The sequence below is a fragment of the Rhipicephalus sanguineus genome, chromosome 2 (genome assembly GCF_013339695.2).
Source record: "Rhipicephalus sanguineus isolate Rsan-2018 chromosome 2, BIME_Rsan_1.4, whole genome shotgun sequence".
Taxonomy (NCBI): Eukaryota; Metazoa; Arthropoda; class Arachnida; order Ixodida; family Ixodidae; genus Rhipicephalus; species Rhipicephalus sanguineus.
The window spans coordinates 114,075,442-114,095,424 of record NC_051177.1 but is presented as its reverse complement, the minus strand read 5'-3'; the positions used below and the strand labels follow the sequence as shown (position 1 = coordinate 114,095,424).

Below are 19,983 nucleotides of genomic sequence, written 5' to 3'. Positions count from 1 at the left end.
TTATAGAGTATATGGAAGGAAACTTTTACAACTATGACCACATCCTCCGCTCGAATGGACAGTCATTCACACGCTGCTGGAACTACTGAAATGGACATGCATCAATGACCATGTATCCTTCCCGTGTATTCACCCTTATACCATGTGTGTCGATTGTTTTTGTCTCTTTCTCCCGCTTTGCCTCTTCCTGGTGCAAACTCCTGAACATACTCCTGTAAGTGCTACTCGTAGAACGTTGACGCAGCTTTTTAATAATACGAAAGTGTTTTACGCCAGGCTCCTCCAAGAAATTGCTGATGTCACTTCCGTCATAAAAATGACGTCAGTGAGTGAGTTTTCCAGTCTTCGTGAAAAATATTTTTCTATTCATTTCCGGCTTGCACTTCCAGTCTCTTGATTCGCTTATCATTTCCGCTTCCTCTTTTACCCCAGTTTTCCCTAGTTTTACCCTAGTGAAGACGTTTCACAAGTTCTGTTAGAAATGGAGATCAACATTGTGGAGATCATATCCCATTACAGAAAGTAGTTCGAATAGAGGACTCAAGCTGAAAATTCCGCAAGCTGGAATAATCTCGGCAGTCAGCGACCACCTAGATAAGCACGGCATCGCAGCTGTTCAAAATTAATGTAAAATTTCTGCAAGTCCCTACGTTGAAATGTTAAAATTTTATCTTTCTTCCACGTGTTCAGAATGGGAGGGACAACTATATACCCAAAAAGATGGGATATGCACCGGCTCCTGGTTAGCGCAGATCCTCAGCGATATGTTTCTGGCCATACGCGCTAAAAGGTTGCAAGGCCATTTGGAAAAGCTAGATGTGTGCCACACTTTCAGGTTTGTTAATGATTATTTTGTTTTTTTACATTGTGGCAACCTCAAATTTGAGGGACTGTTTTCAAATGTTCACCCCATCTTTCTTGAGCACCTTCAACCCTTGGTTCTAACACATGAAACACCAGTTCACGACACCATTAGATATTTAGACCTTTACCTTTACTTCACACTCTCTCATTTACGCTGGTCTTTCGAGGCCCGAGCTCAAACACCCATCCTTTCTAACTCTTCAGCCCATTCGAAACTTGTTAAAAGAGCCATTATTCATTCTGTTTTTAATAATGGTTTAAAAAAGGTTTGAACTCGCGATGGCAGCGAGTCAGTCCCACTAAGAAAAAAATTATTACACCATCTCACACTCAAGGGAACCATGAGGAGGTGCGAAGCGGCATTGGGGGCGCACACGTAGTTTCCGTTACGTTAACTCGGCGTTTGAGTTCGTGTGTGAGGTTTGTATTTAGTGTTAGTGTTATCATTACGTTATGTTTGCGCGTTGCTTTCCGTTAGCGCTGAGTGAACGAGTGGCGCCGACGTTGACGTTACGAATCATGTGAACGGGAGCGAAGCGAGAATGACGGAAGCTGACCTAGCGCACGCGCTTATATATACATGAAATGGGGGACGTAGAGGAGAGAGTGGGTTAAGGCTGTATTTGGCTGTGGCGCGGCTGCACCACGCGGGAGGCGCGGCTGCAGCGCAGGGGAGAAGAGGAGAGAAGGCGACCGAACACCTGCGTACAGGAGGAGAGTGAGAGAGAGAGAGAGTATGCGCATGCGCAGTGGAGCGCTGACGCCACAACCACCGCCGGACACAGCCCCGAGCAAACGCTGCTTCGCATCTAAAAGAAAAAACGTTGTTGCCATGCACTACCTTCATCAGGTTTCATGCAACCTCAAAATAATTGGAAAACGTGCGGGTGTGGAAGTCGTCTTCTCGGCACCAAAAAGTTGGCTGGCATGTGCAAAAAGGTTAACCTTATGAATGGTGAATCACGTGGATGTTCAGTCAGCCAAATCAAGCAGTTTGTCGAGTGTAAGAAAGGTGTAATTTATTCCCTGCCGTTACCGTGTGGCAAACAGTACGTGCGACAAACCGGACGATGCATAAATCAAAAACTAAAAGACCGCCATGACAATGTCGCACGCGCAGACATTTGTGGTCACATGGCCAAAAACTGCAGAGATTGTCGATCTGACGAAAATGACATTGAACCTTGCGAACCGATGTAGAGAGATTGCAATGTAATAGGCAAGCATCGTGATGCTCTAACACGAGAAATACAGGAGACACATGTGATAGCAAAGTTGCAAGATATGTGTATAAGCGCACTCTGAGTAGCATTGTCCCAAAAAGAAATCAATACCCTCACTGTGAAACTTGACGCATGTCTGTTTTCGGTCGGAACTAATATCCCTTCCACGCATGTTTCTTTTACGTTTCTGCTCGCCACCAGTGGTATAAAAAGACGCGCTGGTTTCAATAAAATATCATTTATCAGTCAGCGCTCCCTGTGTCTTGTGTGCTTTCCTTTCTGTGGTGTCGTCTCGCGTTATAAAATATCGGGAACCCAAGCTCAAGTTTGGGCGCGACGCTCGCGCTACCGAGCTATGCGTTATTCGGGTGCAGACGCTGCCCACGAAGGCGGTTTGTCGCCAGATTTGCCAGTGGCGGCGGCAAGGACACGTGCGCCCATGCGCTCCTTATTCGGCCCAGAGCACTGCTAGTCAGCAATAGTTACATAGTGACGCATCACAGATACAATCGGAGAGTTCTGCGCCTACGTGGAAGTGGCGACGGCTTTGTTGCGGCCGTGGATGGCCCCATTTGTGATAAGAGCAGTGGCGTTGCTTGACATTGCTTTGGAAGCCTGTGGAAGCTGGAAACAAAATCGCCCAACATATTACTTTCTAGGAAAAGAAGTTGCATCACGCGCATGGAAATGCTTCGCTGTACGTAGATTAGAACAGGGTGCGTTCGATCTGCAGCGATGTTTCGCAAAAGACACTGGAAAAATTATGTATTTGTGTTTCTGAACGTTCTCGGTTATTCTGATTATTCTGGAATATTGTAAGATAAATCACCTACAGTGAACATCGTGCCGATTTGTTGTCATTGCTTCTCCCATTTGAGGAAGAATGCTTAGAGAAGTGGTTCTCAGCATGTGTCGGGGAACCCTTGTGGACTTGTCGAAGCGATGGCAGACCCCTTGGTGCGACTAACCGGGAAGGAGGGGGGGGGGGAGAGGGTCCGCGAAACGCGCTGGCTACCCTATTAAAAGGAAGACAGAACAGGCGAAAGAAATGCAGTGCTGCTGCAGCTCATTTAGCAAGCGTAGTTGAGGCGGTGGGGCGACCGAGGTTATTTTGTTCAGAATGTTCCTGCAGTGTTCCTGGAGCAGGACCTGGAACTGGGAATAAGTCAAAACTCGTCTTTTTTTCGTGCGCGAAGGCATCGCAGAAGGCGTCAGACGGCTTCGCGGGATCCCATTACAGAACGGCTGGCTTAGAGGATTAAAGTATGATGAAATTATTGACAGATAACGACTAGCGTTTGCAATGAGCGGCTGTTTTCGGTGCCTGCAGGACTGGTGACATGCACAACGGTGTCGCTGCTTCCCGAACATACCAAACATCTATCCATCCTTCATGACAGCATTAAATGATTGCATATGTCGTACTGTCAAGCAATACTGTTGTAGAATGCAGAAATATCCTGCATAATATTTTGTGTAAACGAAGCTTACCTTGTGCGCGTCAGGTTGGTGAAAATAATAACGTTTGCGGAAGTCAGTAGTTGTGCTATTCGTATTCGAAAATACTCGACAAATGTTCAATTCGATTCACACTTGGTTTTCATTGTATTCGAATGGACTTCGAAGTTCGAAATTCCATATTCGCACACCCGTAACTCGCACACCCGCAAAGCCGTACAAAATTCCTTTGCAGCCATAGCCGGGAAACGCAGGTTTCTCGTCAATGTCAAGAGAGCGAACGAATTTGCACGCAACAAACGCCCTGAATCGTGGGACTAAACGTGACGCTGGTGCCCACAGAAGCATGCTGAAAATGTAGGGAACGATCCAGAGCACAGACTCTCGCTTTACGAATTCTGTCTGAACACGGCACCAGTGATACATTTTCCTTTTCTGCCACCGTTGCGCACAACCAAGAAATTAGCGTCACCGAATATGACAGCGTTCGGCGACTCAAAGCCGTGGTGTTGGCGTCGTGTAACGTCGAAACGACGCGTGTCGAAATCAATCAATGATTCCGGTTCCATTTATCCCTCGGAACCTGTGTCGTTCGGAGGAGTTCTACGCCTTCTCTGATTGATTTGCCCCAGCCGAAGAAAACCACGCGGCGAATTGCACGGTACGTGCAAAAATGAACAGTTTCCAATACTATACTGTCATGGAGAGCTTGGATTGAAACTTCTGTCTTTGGACATCCGAAAGCTCGCTCGCCCTAATGGAAAACTCGCCGGTGATGTGAATGTGTTTTTAGTACAGCATGCAGAGAAATATGTTACACTGGTAAAATACTGCGCCACGTCGTCAGACTTTTACATGTATCATTATCAATTGTCTCAAGTCTACGGAAATCCTACGTTGATTTGCAATTGGCACGCGAGATAATTCAACACGAATCTTAATTGCTTGAAGTGAGCATGGGACTTGAGCTCCCGTATTTAGACATCCACCAGTTCTTCAAGATAGAACTGATGCATAAGGTCAGTGGCAACGTGAATAAGTTTTCAATAAGTGTTCTATCGAAATGTCTCACATGTGTAAATATGAATGCCGCGTCATTGCAACTGTAAGCTGAGTGATTGACTGATTGAAGCCTATATATATATATATATATATATATATATATATATATATATATATATATATATATATATATATATATATATATATATATATATATATATATATATATATATATATATATATATATATATATATATATATATATATATATGGGTCATTCAATGCGAAGTGCGAAGTGTCCCAGGCCGTGGCGCTCGCACATCGCAGGTTTTGCTGATAAAATTTGTGCCTTGTTCCTGTGCCACAAGGAGTATTGCGGCAAAACATTTTTCCTGGAAACACGTATTGACGACCGTGGCGCCCCCTCGAAGTTTGCTTGTGTTTGTTAAACTGTACGTAATAGAAAAACGTGTATAAAATCTATTTTTGTGTGTTCAGCTTTGAAACCGCGCTTCTGCTATTACAGAGGTTCTGTTTATTTTTTCTATTTATGAGTTCCGAAATTTTTATGTTCCACTACCAGCTACGTATTTTCAAAACTACACAATTCATCAAAATTCGTGATTTTTTCTTGATCTATCTCGGACTCTCCCTAACCAATCTTAATGATAGTATGTTTTTCAGGAAAGTTTATTTTAGTACAAAAATGTTCAGGGTAAAATAGACTTCACATCTTCCCGAAAAAATTGCGCAATTAGAGAAAATGTGCGATTTGTCGCTTGTTTGACCGTATTTTTCATACTGATGTGTTCCAAGTAAAAATCCTCGTCATGCGGCGTTTGATAGAAGACTTCAATGTTAAATCGTGAAGAAAGTCTCATCCAATGACTTTTTTGTTTTAAGGAAGAAAATAATTTTTGAATTTGGCCCTCCGAACGGGCCCTGCATTTTGTTGCTACTTCGCCGCAGAGCACATTGTCGCCCTTGCAGCTGAAAATGATCACAGGCGACGGCAAGATGGCAGATGTATATCAGTGGCTCGTGAGTGCTCGAAAGTCTTGTCGCGTTGATGTCAGGGCGACGAGTAATAAATTCGCTTTACGATGTGAGCTTGCTTGGCAGGCCCAATGGGAAGTATGGACGCCCGAGAGCAGCTTATGGTATCGATAGCACATTGTGCTACATGTCCGTCTGCACAACACGTATACACAGAAAAAAAAGTATACACTATGTGCATTATTTCTTTCAGTATGTGTATGCTAGTTGTGCAGACGGCCCTGTAGCACAATGTGCCAACGCTACCATAAGCTGCTCTCGGGCGTCCATACGTGCCCCTACTGGGCCCGCGACCATGCTCTGCACGACGACCCGACGTCTGGACAGCTGCGTGTTTCTCGCACGCTCGCAAGAATACAGGAACAGTACTCCTGGCCGCGCCTTGCCGCTGACGTCACTCGCTACGTAATGACTTGCCGGGACTGTCAGCGACGCAAGACACCGCCGACTAGGCCAGCCGGACTTACCTCAACGGCTGTTCCATCAAATCGGGATGGACTTACTGGGGCCGTTCCCGACGTCCAATACCGGAAACAAATGGATCGTCGTAGCTACCGACTACCTCACCCGCTACGCCGAGACAAGGGCCCTACCCAGAGGCAGTGCCAACGAGGTAGCGAAGTTCTTCGTTGAGAACATCGTCCTCTGTCATGGCGCCCCAGAGGTCCTCATCACCGACAGAGGTACGGCGTTTACTACTGACCTAATTAAGGCAGTATTGAGATACAGCCAAACTAGCCACCGCTGGACCATAGCCTACCACCCACAGACCAATGGCCTCACCGAGCGGCTAAACAAGATCATCGCCGACATGCTGGCCATGTATGTCGACGTCGAACACAAGACGTGGGATGGCATCCTTCCGTATGTGACCTTCGCATACAACACGGCCATGCAAGAAACCACGCAAATGACGCCGTACAAGCTGGTCTACGGAAGGAGCCCGGGAACGACACTCGACGCAATGCTACCCACCGCCACCGACGAAGACGATCTCGACGTCGCCGCTTATTTGCAACGCGCCGAAGAAGCTCGGCAGCTCACCCGCCTTCGCATCAAGAACCAGCAGAGGGCCGACAGCCATCACTATGATCTTGAACGACGCCACATGGCGTACCAACCCGGTGACCGTGTGTGGGTCTGGAGGCCGATACGCCGACGGGGACTTAGCGATATTGCTCCTCCGACGACACTTCGGACCTTACAAGGTGCTTCGACGTCTAGGCGCTCTTGACTACGAGGTCATTTCGGACGGCATTATGAACCCCTAGCGACGGCGCGCGCGACCTGAAGTCTTGTCGTGCGCCTTAAGCCGTTTTTTGCGCGTTAGCGAACCTGGCGAGTCTACTTTTTCTTTGTTATTGTAATTTATTTGTGCATGCACTTGTATTTTTTCATTCTATGTTCTGTCACAAGCATCGAGACGATGCTTTCTCAGAGGGGGGGCAATGCCACGCCCGCTTCTTGTTTTGTTTTGATGTATTCGGGTTTGACCAGCAAGGACGGTTAGCTACGGTCGACGCTGACAGCGCAGCAGTGTTCGAGAAGCTTCGTGATTGTAGGAGATCACTTTGTTAAGATTGCCCACAGGACGCGATTTGTCTAGATTATTAGAGAGTTTGCGCGACCGACAGTGATAAGATTGGAAAGTTTGATGCGTGATGTATAAAAGACGGCGCGTCCCAACCACGAGCAGTTTCATCGACGGCCGACGCATTGTTCGCCGCTATCAGGATACAGTGTGTATTGCTATGTTTGACTTTTCGTTTCCCGGCTACAAGTTCGGCCAAATAAAAAGTGTCATCTCGGACACGCCGACTGCTACCTTCGTCGACGTCACGACCACGTGATAGTATGTATGTTTTTATGCTGCTAGCGTTTGCTACCACACTGTATGCTGTATTTTCATTTTTCTTGCCCCCCTCCCTGCAATGTCGTGATGTGCTGTGTGTATGAAATAAATAAATAAATAAGTAGATGCACATACCGAAAGACAGAAAATAATGACATCGTAGACGAATGAGTGAGGAGAGCGTGCTCAGATGCTATACCCGCGCTTGTACCCTGGCTCTATTTTATTTCTACGTGCCATCCAGACGCATCTATGAAGTCTCTCCTGAAGGCGGTGCGCTTATATGCTTTGGCATCGACTACGGCTTCTTTCAGCCTATAGCCTACTTCGCAGCCTTGCTTGAAGTATTACGCCACCAACATAAGCTCCAACATGATTAATTCGAAAGCAACAGGTTTATGTTGTTTTACGAAATTGGATATATATTTGACACCGTGGTCTGATGTTGGCTTCGAAGCGTACCTACGGCAGCACGTCTAGCTTGGGTACTGACTATGCGAGCAGCTCAAACATAGCAAGAATGGCTGCTGCGTTTTAGCCAGGCCATACATCTGTAAATGCATGCATATATGAGGTAACTTTATGAGAACGTGGCTAACAACTTTACGGTCTTTGATGCTTTATTACTAAAATTTGCAGAAATTTGTACAACATTTCTTTTTTTTTCTGGTAACAGCAGAATTTTGAGCCCATCGCAAAAAAGAACCTTGAAAACAGAGACGAAGCACACAGGAATGTAAGGACAACAACAAACCTAAATGCTCATGATTTTGAGCATTTGGGCTTCGAAATAGACACGCAATTTATCAGGTCAGAATATCAAAGTTACCTGCGTTGTATATATGTAAAAGTAGGTACACGAAAAACTAGTATTCAGCTCGTTATCTTTTATGCAGACACGTACAGAATCAAATATATGCGAACGCAATTACTTAATTTTGAAAAAAGACAACGAAGACAAATTCGATCGATTGCAGCAGACTATACACTAACTGGATATATTAGGCAATCGAAATCTCCTAAGGTGAGCTCTCAGGCAACAGGAATTGTAAGGAACCAGAAGGCACTCCACAACATTTTTTGTTTTGTTTTACATTCTGTCGCCGAAGCTTTCTGCTCCGTAACTGCAAATATTCAGCACGCCCAGTTTCTTGTGTTTGCCGTTCGTTGCACCTTGACCGTCATTATAAAAATAGTTGGGGAAAAACAGAACGTAAGCAAGTTTTGTGCGCCGGTAATACAGCAGTAGGCCGCAGGGTCTTTTAATGATGGCCTCGTAAAACGATGTCAACAAAAGTAAGCCGTAATGTGGCTTGAAAACTGAAACAAGGCCCCCTGAAGGAGAATTCAGTGAACTCACTGAAGTATGTAACAACGGCGAATTTCAACATTTAAAAGCGTGATATATAAAAGGTTTTACACTACGCAGCATTTGAAGGACGAACATGTCTGGAGATTCAAAGCGAGAGAGCTTATTTATTTCCCGCGAGTTACAGTAAACCATTCTGCAGACGCGAACAGAGATTGAACATAGAAAGAGAATTTGGATTGACAGCTACAGTTACAAGGTTGTTTCGTTCGGATTGAACAAAACACAGTTGAGATTGGCTGCAGATGTTTCAAAATGTCTAGTGATCATTAGGCAAAAAGAAAGGGGTCTCCGAATGCTGGATATCAAAGTCAGCGACGTTTTGAACTGAAAAGGATGTTTGAAGGTGCTCGGTATTTCGGTGTGCTGGAACCTGTCGAAGCGTTGGGGCTGGAATGTCGTCGACTAATTTATTACTGCATCCGAGTATTCAACAGAAGACATTTCTGCGAGTAAAATGGTTAGTTGGCGCAATTGTCGTTCGTGGGGAACGAGTACTTCCACCCCGGCCAACGAGCTCATGGAAGCAATAAAACTTTTGAGAAAATACAGTGTGAGTGCGCTTCCTGCGTACTCACTGAAGTTATAGCTCTCGTGTTGACAAACAAAAATCATCTTCAAGCATTGTCTCCACGCCGCCAAGACTCAAGGTCTGCTACCGCCTGAGGGAGGGGCTGGTCTCCCGGCCTTCCCCAACTCTTGACTACCACAAGGACTTACACTAAAGTGTAGTCTCTCTCTCTCTGTCACTTACCCTAATAGACCACACCTTTTATTCGTCTTAACGTGGAACAGAAGGTAATAAGCTCATATGACCTGTTTGATTGTGAAGCTAGATGTATATAAACCTTACGTCATGTGTGCATTAATTTCGTTGTAACTGCTTTATAAGAAAATCAATGCTGTTGTGAATTTTATGAAATCAATGGCGCAGGCAAAGCAAAACAATAAACCGCATCTCAACACTCTTGCTTACCATGCATAAGCGCTTCCAAACACACAATCACGTCATTGCACAGAACTTTTCTATGACCTTCTTTCCCTGAATTTCACACGTCTTTCCTCTCAGTTTCTTTTTATTTATTTTTCTGAATGAATTGTGCTGAAGCAGAGTACGATATAACGAGACGTGGGCCAACAAAGCAGGCATTGCAATCCTCATGCATGCTGTTGGCGGAATATGATGGGTCCGCGTCAAGGCATGGGGCCTTTTTTGAATACCGCCATCCTTAATCACTGCTATCGCACGCGTGAGCCAAAAGAAGAGGGCGAGCAGGAAAACGGGCAAATCTTCACGGCGGAACCTCGAGCGCTTTTTACAGAGGGAGCTGATCCACTCATGCGACCATCATGGTGACGAACGCTTTCGCTGACGCGATAAGTACAGTGGATCACTAAGGTTGGTGATGCGCGCCCGGCTTCAGCGGATTAGTATTTGAGTTGCTTCACTATTCTACCCATGAAGTTTCCTACAATATTTACTAGAGTGAACTCTAGCGCTGCGATTGTTCCGTGACCATGGGAATGATGGGTGGTACATCAATTTGCCCAATGTCCGTGCTTGCATCTTCGAACACACTTGGAGCCGCCGCGGTGGTCTAGTGGCCATGGTGCTCGACTGCTGACATGCAGGTCGCGGGATCCAATCCCGGCTGCGGTGGCCGCATTATCGAGGGAGGCGAAAATGTTTGAGGCCCATTGTGCTTAGACTAGCGTACCAATATCGGCTTGTTGGTTCATCTTGAACAGGCTAGTAGCATAGCGCGGGAAGACACACGGACAAAGAAGAGGTACGAGACGAATACAAGCGCTAACTTTCAACAATTGTGTTCGTCTCGTACCTCTTCTTTGTCCGTGTGTCTTCCCGCGCTATGCTACTAGCCTGTTCCATTGTGCTTAGATTTAGATGCACGTTATAGAACCCCAGGTGGTCGAAATTTCCGGAGGCCTCCGCTATGGCGTTTTAGATGCGAAGTATCTTAAGGCGGAGCTCAATCCGGCGGTGGTGGTGGTGGTGGTGGTGGTGGTGTGCGTTCTGACCACCCTTACTGCGCATGCGCATACCCTCTCCACACACCTCCTCTCCCCTCCCCTCTCCACACCTCCTCTCCACTTTCCCTCCCCCTTCCCCTCTCCACTTTCCCTCTCCCCTTCTCCTCTCCAATTTCCCCCTCTCCCCTCCCCCTTTCCACTCTTCCTCTGAAACGCGGGCTAGACATGCCGAAATTCTCTCCTGCTCAACGCCGCGATGAGCTCGAGCGCATGCGCGTCCCCTCCCCTTCTCTCTCCTCTCCTAGGCTGCCCCCCTCTCGCCCGCCTGTAGGCCGCGTTCCCCGCTCGCCCTGTGAGAATTAACGGCCAGGCTAGATGAAAGATACGACGCGCGTAGCGTCCCTCTTCGCGTTCCACGACGCGAGGTCGGTAGCATGCCCAACGAACGCCAACGGAACGCGATCGTGCAAGTGCTCCGGCTTCGCATCGCCTCATGGTCCCCTTTAGCGGGAGATGATGTAATTTTTTCATAACCACATCTTGGTTTTGGGACGTTAAACCCCAAGAATTATTATTATCGAATTCACTTGTGGCTTTGTTGACTGTTGAGTTTTGGCGTTTGTTTCGGATAACAGAATGGATCGTTGTGAACTTCGTGAGCCGATTTGCATTGGTAAGCCTGAAAGGGTCGAGGTAAAAGGGACCTGCGGAACGTTTGCTGAACTTCGTCTTGCGACAAGGCGGCTGCTGCCACACCGAGCCAAGCCGAGCCGAAAGAATGATGTATAGACAAATGCATGCACTACCCATCATTCCCATGCCGGCTGAAGTACCATGGTTTGCAGCTCCTATACACACTAGCACCAGCTTTCCCTGTAGTGTATTATTAGAAAACTCTACGATTATACTCACAACACCTCTGCGCGTGCATACAAAATAGCTACGCTCTGCGACGCTGCCAGTGAAGACGGTGCCGGCCTTCTTTTTTCCTCTCCCTTTCCTTTTGCTCCCGCGTGTAATAGGCAAGGGACAGTTCAACATACGTGAACGCTCAAGCCAGTAATTTCAATGCTACACAGCCCATGTGTAATAGATATTATGAACAGCATTATGGCATAATTAACAGCCTCCCAAAAGCTTGATTTCACGTAGATATTAACACGCGCGTTGTGCTTGCATTTCTTGCTTTTACAACGAAAGCTGTTATGAGATCACAACGGCAGTGGGGTAGTTGCCGGCCACTGCCGCCAGTTTCCGAAACCGCTATAGCGTGAAATAATGAAAAAATGAAATCAGAAAAAAACAATTCTAGAAACGTCGGCCACTCTTACTGACAAGCATTAGCACCTCTAACAGCGGGTAAGGTTCCGTGCCCTCAACCTCGATTTTTAAGAGTAAGCGATGATGTCAATCTCGGCGAGAGATACCACCAGTGGTGGCTGTTATTTTTTCCTTCCACTCATCCCCTACCTAGCCATTGGTAAGTAGCTACTCTGCGCTCTCTGCTATGGCTTTGGTGACAGTGATGGCGCTTGAGGTTCTTATATATTACAGCGAAAGCTGTTCTGAGATCGCAGCAAGAGACGATTTTGGCGCCGTAGTTATACGCCGCCGCCGCCACTGGTGTCCGTCAAGATATTGCGAGAAACAAGCAAAAGAAAAAAACAAATGAGAAATAATGTCGGGGAACTAATGGGATCCGAACCCGGGCTCGCTGCATGACAGTCGAGTATTCTACCACAAAGATACGCTGGCGCTTGAAACCCCGTCGCAAAAATGCCCTTTACAGGTGTCATGTTGGGCAAGCAGTCGTGTTAACATATGTAATATGGTGTCGTAGAAGAGTACAAAAACAACCAGGCGTCACACAACGCTAATTGCGCTACAAATGTGTGGTTTAATGCTGCCAACCCACTGCAATCTTCTCAGCCATATTCTTCATTGTCATCAGCCACATGCCGCATGCACAAAGTGCACATAACACCTGACACGTGTCTAGCTGGTATATACCTCGCTTATCCGCAGAATGACGAATAATGGCATTGTGGGTGCTTGCCTACTTCATGAAAGTTACGGTGGTTTATGGCGTGGCGGGTGCCTTGCATGTGTACTTGTGTTAGTTGCTCCAAGCGAGTCTACAACGGGCTCTGTAAAGGCCGCTATTACAGCTTTCGCTGTGACGGCACTGCATGTTCTGCGCAGGCCTGGCGATTTTTTCGTTTCTTAGGACGCCTGCTGCGTACACGTGAAATGGAAGCCCAATCTGATCTATCCCATTTCCTCCGACGTGTCATCGTTCACGACAAAAATCGTTTATAAAATGAAAAATAAGAACTCGCTATGGTAGTCGCATGCGACCTTTTTAACCGCAGCAGTTATTACGAAAAATTGAGGAATTTATGGGTGACCCAAGGTATTTATATCACACTCGATCTAAGTTAGCACTCTTTATGGCTGAACGCCAACTCACCCAACGATGGTGGATGCTTCTTTCAGTTTGCCTCTCGCGTTTCGCTTCTCGCATGCGTTTTACTTTTGCCGCGGGACCGGAACTTGCGGCAGCAGCCGTAATGACCGTATTTTGTCTCTAACAACGTGACAGAAGCGAGAATTAAAAAAAAAGGAAGAAGAAATAAAAGCTAACATCAAACAATTTGTCGGCTTCGGTGTCTGGAAACCCGGATACTGGCAGCTCTGTTGCGCACCAGACACGTGTTATCCTTCCCGCATAAGATACAAGCGCCACGTACAGCTTCTCTTTCGTTTTGCTTGTTTTTTTTTTATTTACAACATCCTGGAGGCTATAAATTGAGAGCCGAGTGCTCCAGTTTCTCTTGTATCCGAGGCATGAGTCTGTGAGTCATCTATAAATCTGACAAAGAGAGTAGAGGACGACGACAACGTTATTGTGCTGACTAGAGCGATAATAAAAGCCAGTAGCTGACGCGTAAAGAGTAATAGGTAACGCGGTTACCAGTAACTGCTCATTAACTTTGTTTCTGGACTTGTCTAACTGCTATCAAGTTCGAATAAAACTCGTCAGCAGTGTATGCCTGAGTGCCAGTGACGCTTGTTAATGTGCACGCGTACACGAAATGGTCTAGTCTCGTCATGGTTGTCATAATGCTTCGACATTTTCTTTAGATACATTCAACAGCTACAGAAAGTAATCTGAGAGCTCTCGAGTGGTTTGTCGCCGAGCACGGGAGCTCCTGAAAAGTACGAGGCCTCTCAATTGCGCGCAGACAATAATTAGAGCAAATATACACGCACAGCACGGACGGAAGCATTGTAGAATGCTTCGGAGTCATCAGTACTTCGTAATCGAGGTCAATTATCCCAATTATCTCTTTAAGTAAAAATATTGAAGACTTATCAACAGCGGAGCTGTTTAAGCTTAACGTTCGGCCACCGTTTCTCAGAAAAGCTTGCCCAGCCGCGCCGAGCCTCCGGGCCACGTCAAGAGAGAGAGAGAGAGTGATGTGAGGGTGATGAGGTGAGAAAGGAGGAGAGGAGGAGAGGGTAAAGCAAACGTGCTTTGCATACTATAGCAAGGGGCGGGGAAAGGGAATTGATGTGATGCGAGGGTGAGGAGGAAGGAAAGAAGCAGCAAGTAAAGCACAGAATAGCCATGTATAGACGATTTTCCGCAGCTGGTTTGTTCAATCAAAACTAGATGGCGCCACCGCACCGTGGCCGTCCCCCTACCGCGGCCGTCTCCATGGCCATCCCCGTGCCGTGACCTTTGACAGCGCTGCTCAATATGTCTCCATCCGCGTCCCGTCGTCTGCTCGGCTTTCCCATATAGTCTGCGCGCACGCGAGTAAAAGAGAGCAGACAGCAGTGCCGGAAAAGTAAACATGGCGGCACCTGTGGATCCAGTTTCCTTCCGCCTCGCATTTAACACGTCGCCGTCCTGCGCTGTGTGGCCCGTAACTTCAATACCTTCGGATTTATTTGCGTTATGTTTGCGTCCTCAAGCTTCTAAAGCAATGTACTCGTCGGTATTTGCAGTGTTTCCAAGATTCATTCTTCTATTGGCCGAGGCAAGGCTTAGCAGGCATGGCTAAATAAACACAGCTGATCGCAATAATAAAGGCCAAGCATACCTGATGCTTTTTCTCCAGCGTGAGCTGATACAAAGCGATGGCCGATTTTGCCAATTATTTTTGCTGTGAGGACAGTGGGCGAGTAGCAAGCGCGAGTTCGGACCGAAGCGGGCTGTCGCGTCTGCATTGGTGCTGCCATGTTGGCTTGTAACCCCAGCTACTGACGGTTGTTAATACAACTATTAAAGGCATACACCATAAATACGATGTATAATAAACATATCGCTTATCGTTGTGGCGTGGTAGGTACCAAACGAATGCAAATGTCTCAACGTTTTCAACTTTGAGGGGATTGCATGTGTAACTATGTTTTGTCGCGCAAGCATGTGACTTGCGCACACCCTGCTGCAACCAGCTTGCGTGGCACGGCCACGGCCGCTTCGCTGGCCCAATGCGTGGCTGGGGCAAATGGCTGGGGGAAGGCCAGTTACGATCACGTGATCAAACATGGCAACGCCCGTGCGCCGCTGCGGAAAATCGTCTATAGTGTAGTACAGCAGGGGGTGGGAAAGGGAGTGAGGGAGAGGAGCAGAGAAATGAGGAGGTGAGAGGGTAAATCAAAACATAGCCATTGCATAGTATAGCATGGGGTGAGAAAGAAAAGTGAGGGTCATGAGGGAAAGGAGGATCCCAGTGGGTGAAACATAGTACAGGATGGAGCTGGAAAGGGAAGTGAGGGTGAGGATGTGAGAAAGGAAGAGAGAAAGGCCACCAGCCCTGCTGATTCCTCAGTCTTCGCACCACTTGTGCGTAGCTGCCCGAATTTTTTCTAACTTGTATATGTGTTTTCCTACGACATCGCACCAAGCTCTTTTTTTTACAGAGGTGATACACATTCAAGGTATATGGGAGTAAGAGGAAGAGAAACAGGGAAGGACAAGCAGGTTAGCGAGTTCTCAGACCGGCTGGTCAAGGTACACAGATGCTTTGAATACTAAGGAGATGCCGATTCCCTTTGAGAGAAGACCATAGGCGTGTGCACAGGAGGAACAGGGGGGGGGGGGGCTATTAACATAAGAGGGGGGCGCGAAGTCAACCCCACACACTGATATAATAGAGAGGGGGGGGCTGCGACTCGAGGAGGGGGGGGAGGCGCAATGTCAGCCTATGGAGAGGACCGTCCTCTGCGATGGGACGTTTTTATCACCCGCATTGCCGATTATATCTAGTATCTACCTCCGTTCTGTTCATCACAGAATATGAAATGGCCTATGAAACGGCCAATAAAATCGCTGTTCAGAACTGTTCTGAACATTTTCTTTGTGCTTATGCTAGCCACATGAGATAAAAATGCTCAGTCATTCGGAGATACGGTGCTGGCGTTGTGTTTTGAGTATCACAAAAATCGTCGAACGGACATACAGTATTGGTCGCAAGAGAGATTAATCCGGAATTTCATTTTCGAAGCACAGTTTTAAGTGAAGGGAAGCTGTCTTGTTCATGCAGAGAGAAATTAAAGTTAGATAAAGTGGATTGCAAAAGAAAAGGAAGCGGCACTGATCGTTAGGTGCTTAACTGGAGAAGGCATGCAGGGAAACGTGTATTTGTGCTTAAATAGTTAAATTATTAATAAATAACTCTCCCCGGCGGTCGTATACTAACAGTATCATCAGGATTAACCAGCTATGGTTAATCCTGATGATCCTAACAAACATGGAATAGCTTCTATGACGCGTCGACCCTCTTTAAACTGAACTCACCAGAATCAGTTTTTTGTCCTCAACTCTGCAAGCAGCCCCGTACCTCCATCACGCGCCTCATTCCCCGAGGAGCCATCACTTGGAATCCTGGCGTGATTCGCCCCAGAAACTGCAGCTTTAGCGCCAAGGAGAGGAGCATTTAATGAGTTTCCCGAAAGTGAACTTCGTCTAATCGGGATTTCGGTACTAGAGGGCGTTCTTCCTCAGAGCGATGGATTCAGAATGCGATCGAGCTGTGTATAGACAGAACGCAGTCGAAATGAGCGGCCGGAACGCGGTTAGAGTGTTAAGCGGCGTGAACCAGCCTCGCCGCCTGATGCCTTCCGCGTCGACCGTAGCGGCGGCGCTGCATTCGCTAAGTACTGAAGGCGCGCTGCGCCGCGAGCAAGAAATGCTTGGCGCTTCAGCGGCACCCGGCTAATCCGGCACTGTTATTGATGCGGCTTTCGTTGCGTGTCTGTCATGATTAAGCGTAGGACTTGTCGTCGTAAGCCTTGAGGGACGAAACTCCAAAGCTTTGAATGGATGCTTGCTTGATATATGCCTTTGAGAGATACTGCAAAATATTTCTTGTAGCCGAAGCAACTGGTGCAAGGTACGCAGAATATAAAAATGGAAATGGGCTGATAGCTACAAAAAAAATTCGCGATCTCGGTGTAATTGAACCGAACTCATTGCTGTGCTAGTTAGTACAATACTCTGAATTAAGTAGGCACCGAACGACCGCCAGAAGAAAGAGACAGAGAAAACAGAACGGGCGTGCCTTATTTTGATTTCTTGTCTTTACGCTTTCTTCTGGTGGTGGTTCGGCGTGTAATTTCTTCAGAGTAACTCCGCTGCTCTATTGGAATTTAGCCGTGCTCAGAAAGCTGTGTGCTGATACCCTGCTTAGAGCAGGCCGAACATTTGCCGCGCGTTGGCGAAGCTGTGTGTACGTTGAGTACCTTTACAAATGCACTGTGTAAATGTGACTTTTTCGACATTACGGGGGCTCAAAGGTATCAGAAGGGAAACGCAACTGGACCAGGTACAAATATCGGTGTTCCTTAGGGGCGTTGCACGGATATATATATATATATATATATAACTGGACCAGGTACAAATATCGGTGTTCCTTAGGGGCGTTGCACGGATATATATATATATATATATATATATATATATATATATATATATATATATATATATATATATATATATATATACACATACATACTGTCGCAAAGCGTAGACAACCTACGCCCCTCCTGGCTTCACTTTTGACACTTTACAGATAACACAATTCAGTTATAATACAAAACTCAAAACACTGTCATCAACAAGTTTTCGCAATGGCATCGATAGAAGATCAGTAAAACAGTGTAAGGTAAGCTGTCCATTCAAAAGGAGAACTGGTTATAGAGAATTTAGGCAGAATAACCAAAGGGCTATATTTACATCTGCGGATTTCATATGCTTGAGATAAGCCCTGATGCATAAAGTTTGTGCCTCGGAGGTAAACGCGCGCCTACGGCTCGGCTTCCTGGTATTTTAAGCCCTCAGAGGTCACATAACCGATGCACAGTAACCGCGGAAGCACGCTGCCTAAACAAGATAGCCTTTTGGCATTAAAGAAGCAGCACAAAACTGGCACAGTAGAACCCAGCCGTGACTAATATTAATGTTGTCATATAATTATTTATACTCAGGTTACTCACTCATAAAACAGCCGAGCGCATCGGAGCTCATATAAGGATCAATGCTCTGGATATCGTAGAGACTGCCGACAGAAGGATTGTAGGCTTTCGTCACTTGGTTTGTTACTTCTTCGTAGTCAATGTGTTCGCAGTTACTTATCGTGTAGCGCGGCTCGAAGTGTTGCTTGTAAGCTGCACAGCAATCAGTGAGCAGCTAGGCGCATCTGTGCTAAATCCGATTGTCGCCTTCTCTGCGGGTTGGCAGCCTCCAAAAACAGGGGATGTCTCGGCGCAATTTTGGCACGCCTGCGTATTCACTCGAACACCATGGCGCGTAGCAGGTGTTGAGACACCGATTAAAGCTCAGAAATGCATTAAATGCGTGTAGTGGCCTAAGGCTAGTTAGTATTCATACTGGCAGGGTTTTGCAGCGCGCGAACATGGGAAAAAAGGACAGAGTAGACAGAAAGAGCGCAGCGCTGCAAAACCCTGCCAGTATGAGCATTAAATGCGCTCGCAACGCCCAATTACACGCTTTTGTAGGCTACGACGCGCGCGCGCGCCAAATGCAGACACTCTCCCCAGCTTCAGTACAAAGTGACTACATCGCCGCGGCTACGATCGCCCGTCGGAGCATCACCGGAGGTGCGGCGCGGCCGCTTCGTTCGTTCCACTGCCTCCTTCTGTAACGCGGTGTCTTTCCGCACGTGGCGGAGGGAACAGCGCACAGTTTCTTCACGCCAGCTCAAAGCTCGGCTACGAAAGCGTCCTTGGGGGGAAGCCAATTGATGACAGGGCGCTTGAGAGGAATGGGGAACTGCGAACGCTAAGATGTTTTGGAGACATGACGCTATCATCTGCAGGAGTGACGTACATTTACACAACAGTGAGTCTAGATATTTACGCAACACAACGGGGACATAAAGAGGTCAGAAGTTGTATAAGCTTGCGCTCACTCACAGGTTAACAAGGCGCTTATCCTAAACAAGCGGTAATTAGATAGCTTGGTTGTATTTATTTATTTGTTTATTAAGTTGTTTGTTTGGGAGAACAAGCTTCGGTGCACACCGAGTAACCCGACAATGCCACTCGTGCTGCATAAATACTCCAATTTTAACAACAAACAACGTGACAGACTTGTACACGTTACAAAAATTAAGTAACCGATTACAATTACAATTACTTCCATTAAAGTGTAAATCATTACACTTGTCAATGACAGCCCCAGAAAGGTAACTGTGTAGTCGCTGAAATGTAATCGATTACTTTCACGTTACTCACCTTCAAAATTGTACTGCCGTAACACAATACCACAAGTTTCCTCAAACCACAACGAACTACCCTGGCTCGCATGGTAGCCAGAAGGCTGGAAGCTTGCGTGAAGGCTGGGAGGCTTACTGTGGCTTCTGTGATATCGTACTCAACTAATGAAGCCGACAGACAATTAAGCCAAGGAAAGCGCAGTGGAGATTGTTTGTGGTTTCTTAACTGTAGTGTAATTATTCTCATTAAATTGAAAATATTAAGGTGGTAGAAAAATTGTCCTCTCAGTCGGTGGGATCCGAACCCACAACCTTCGAATTACGTGTCCGATGCTCTGCCATTTGAGCTACTACGAAGGGCCTCCCTCGTCCACTTTTTGTAGAGTATTTATATGTATTTAATACCTGACAGCGTTAGCC

At 46.7% G+C, this 19,983-nt stretch overlaps 1 protein-coding gene across 1 annotated transcript in view; it reads right to left on the bottom strand.

Moving 5' to 3' along the window:
* LOC119381807 (adenylate cyclase type 5) overlaps positions 1–19,983 on the bottom strand; it is a 414,239-nt gene that overhangs the window by 124,722 nt on the left and 269,534 nt on the right. The window lies entirely within an intron of this gene.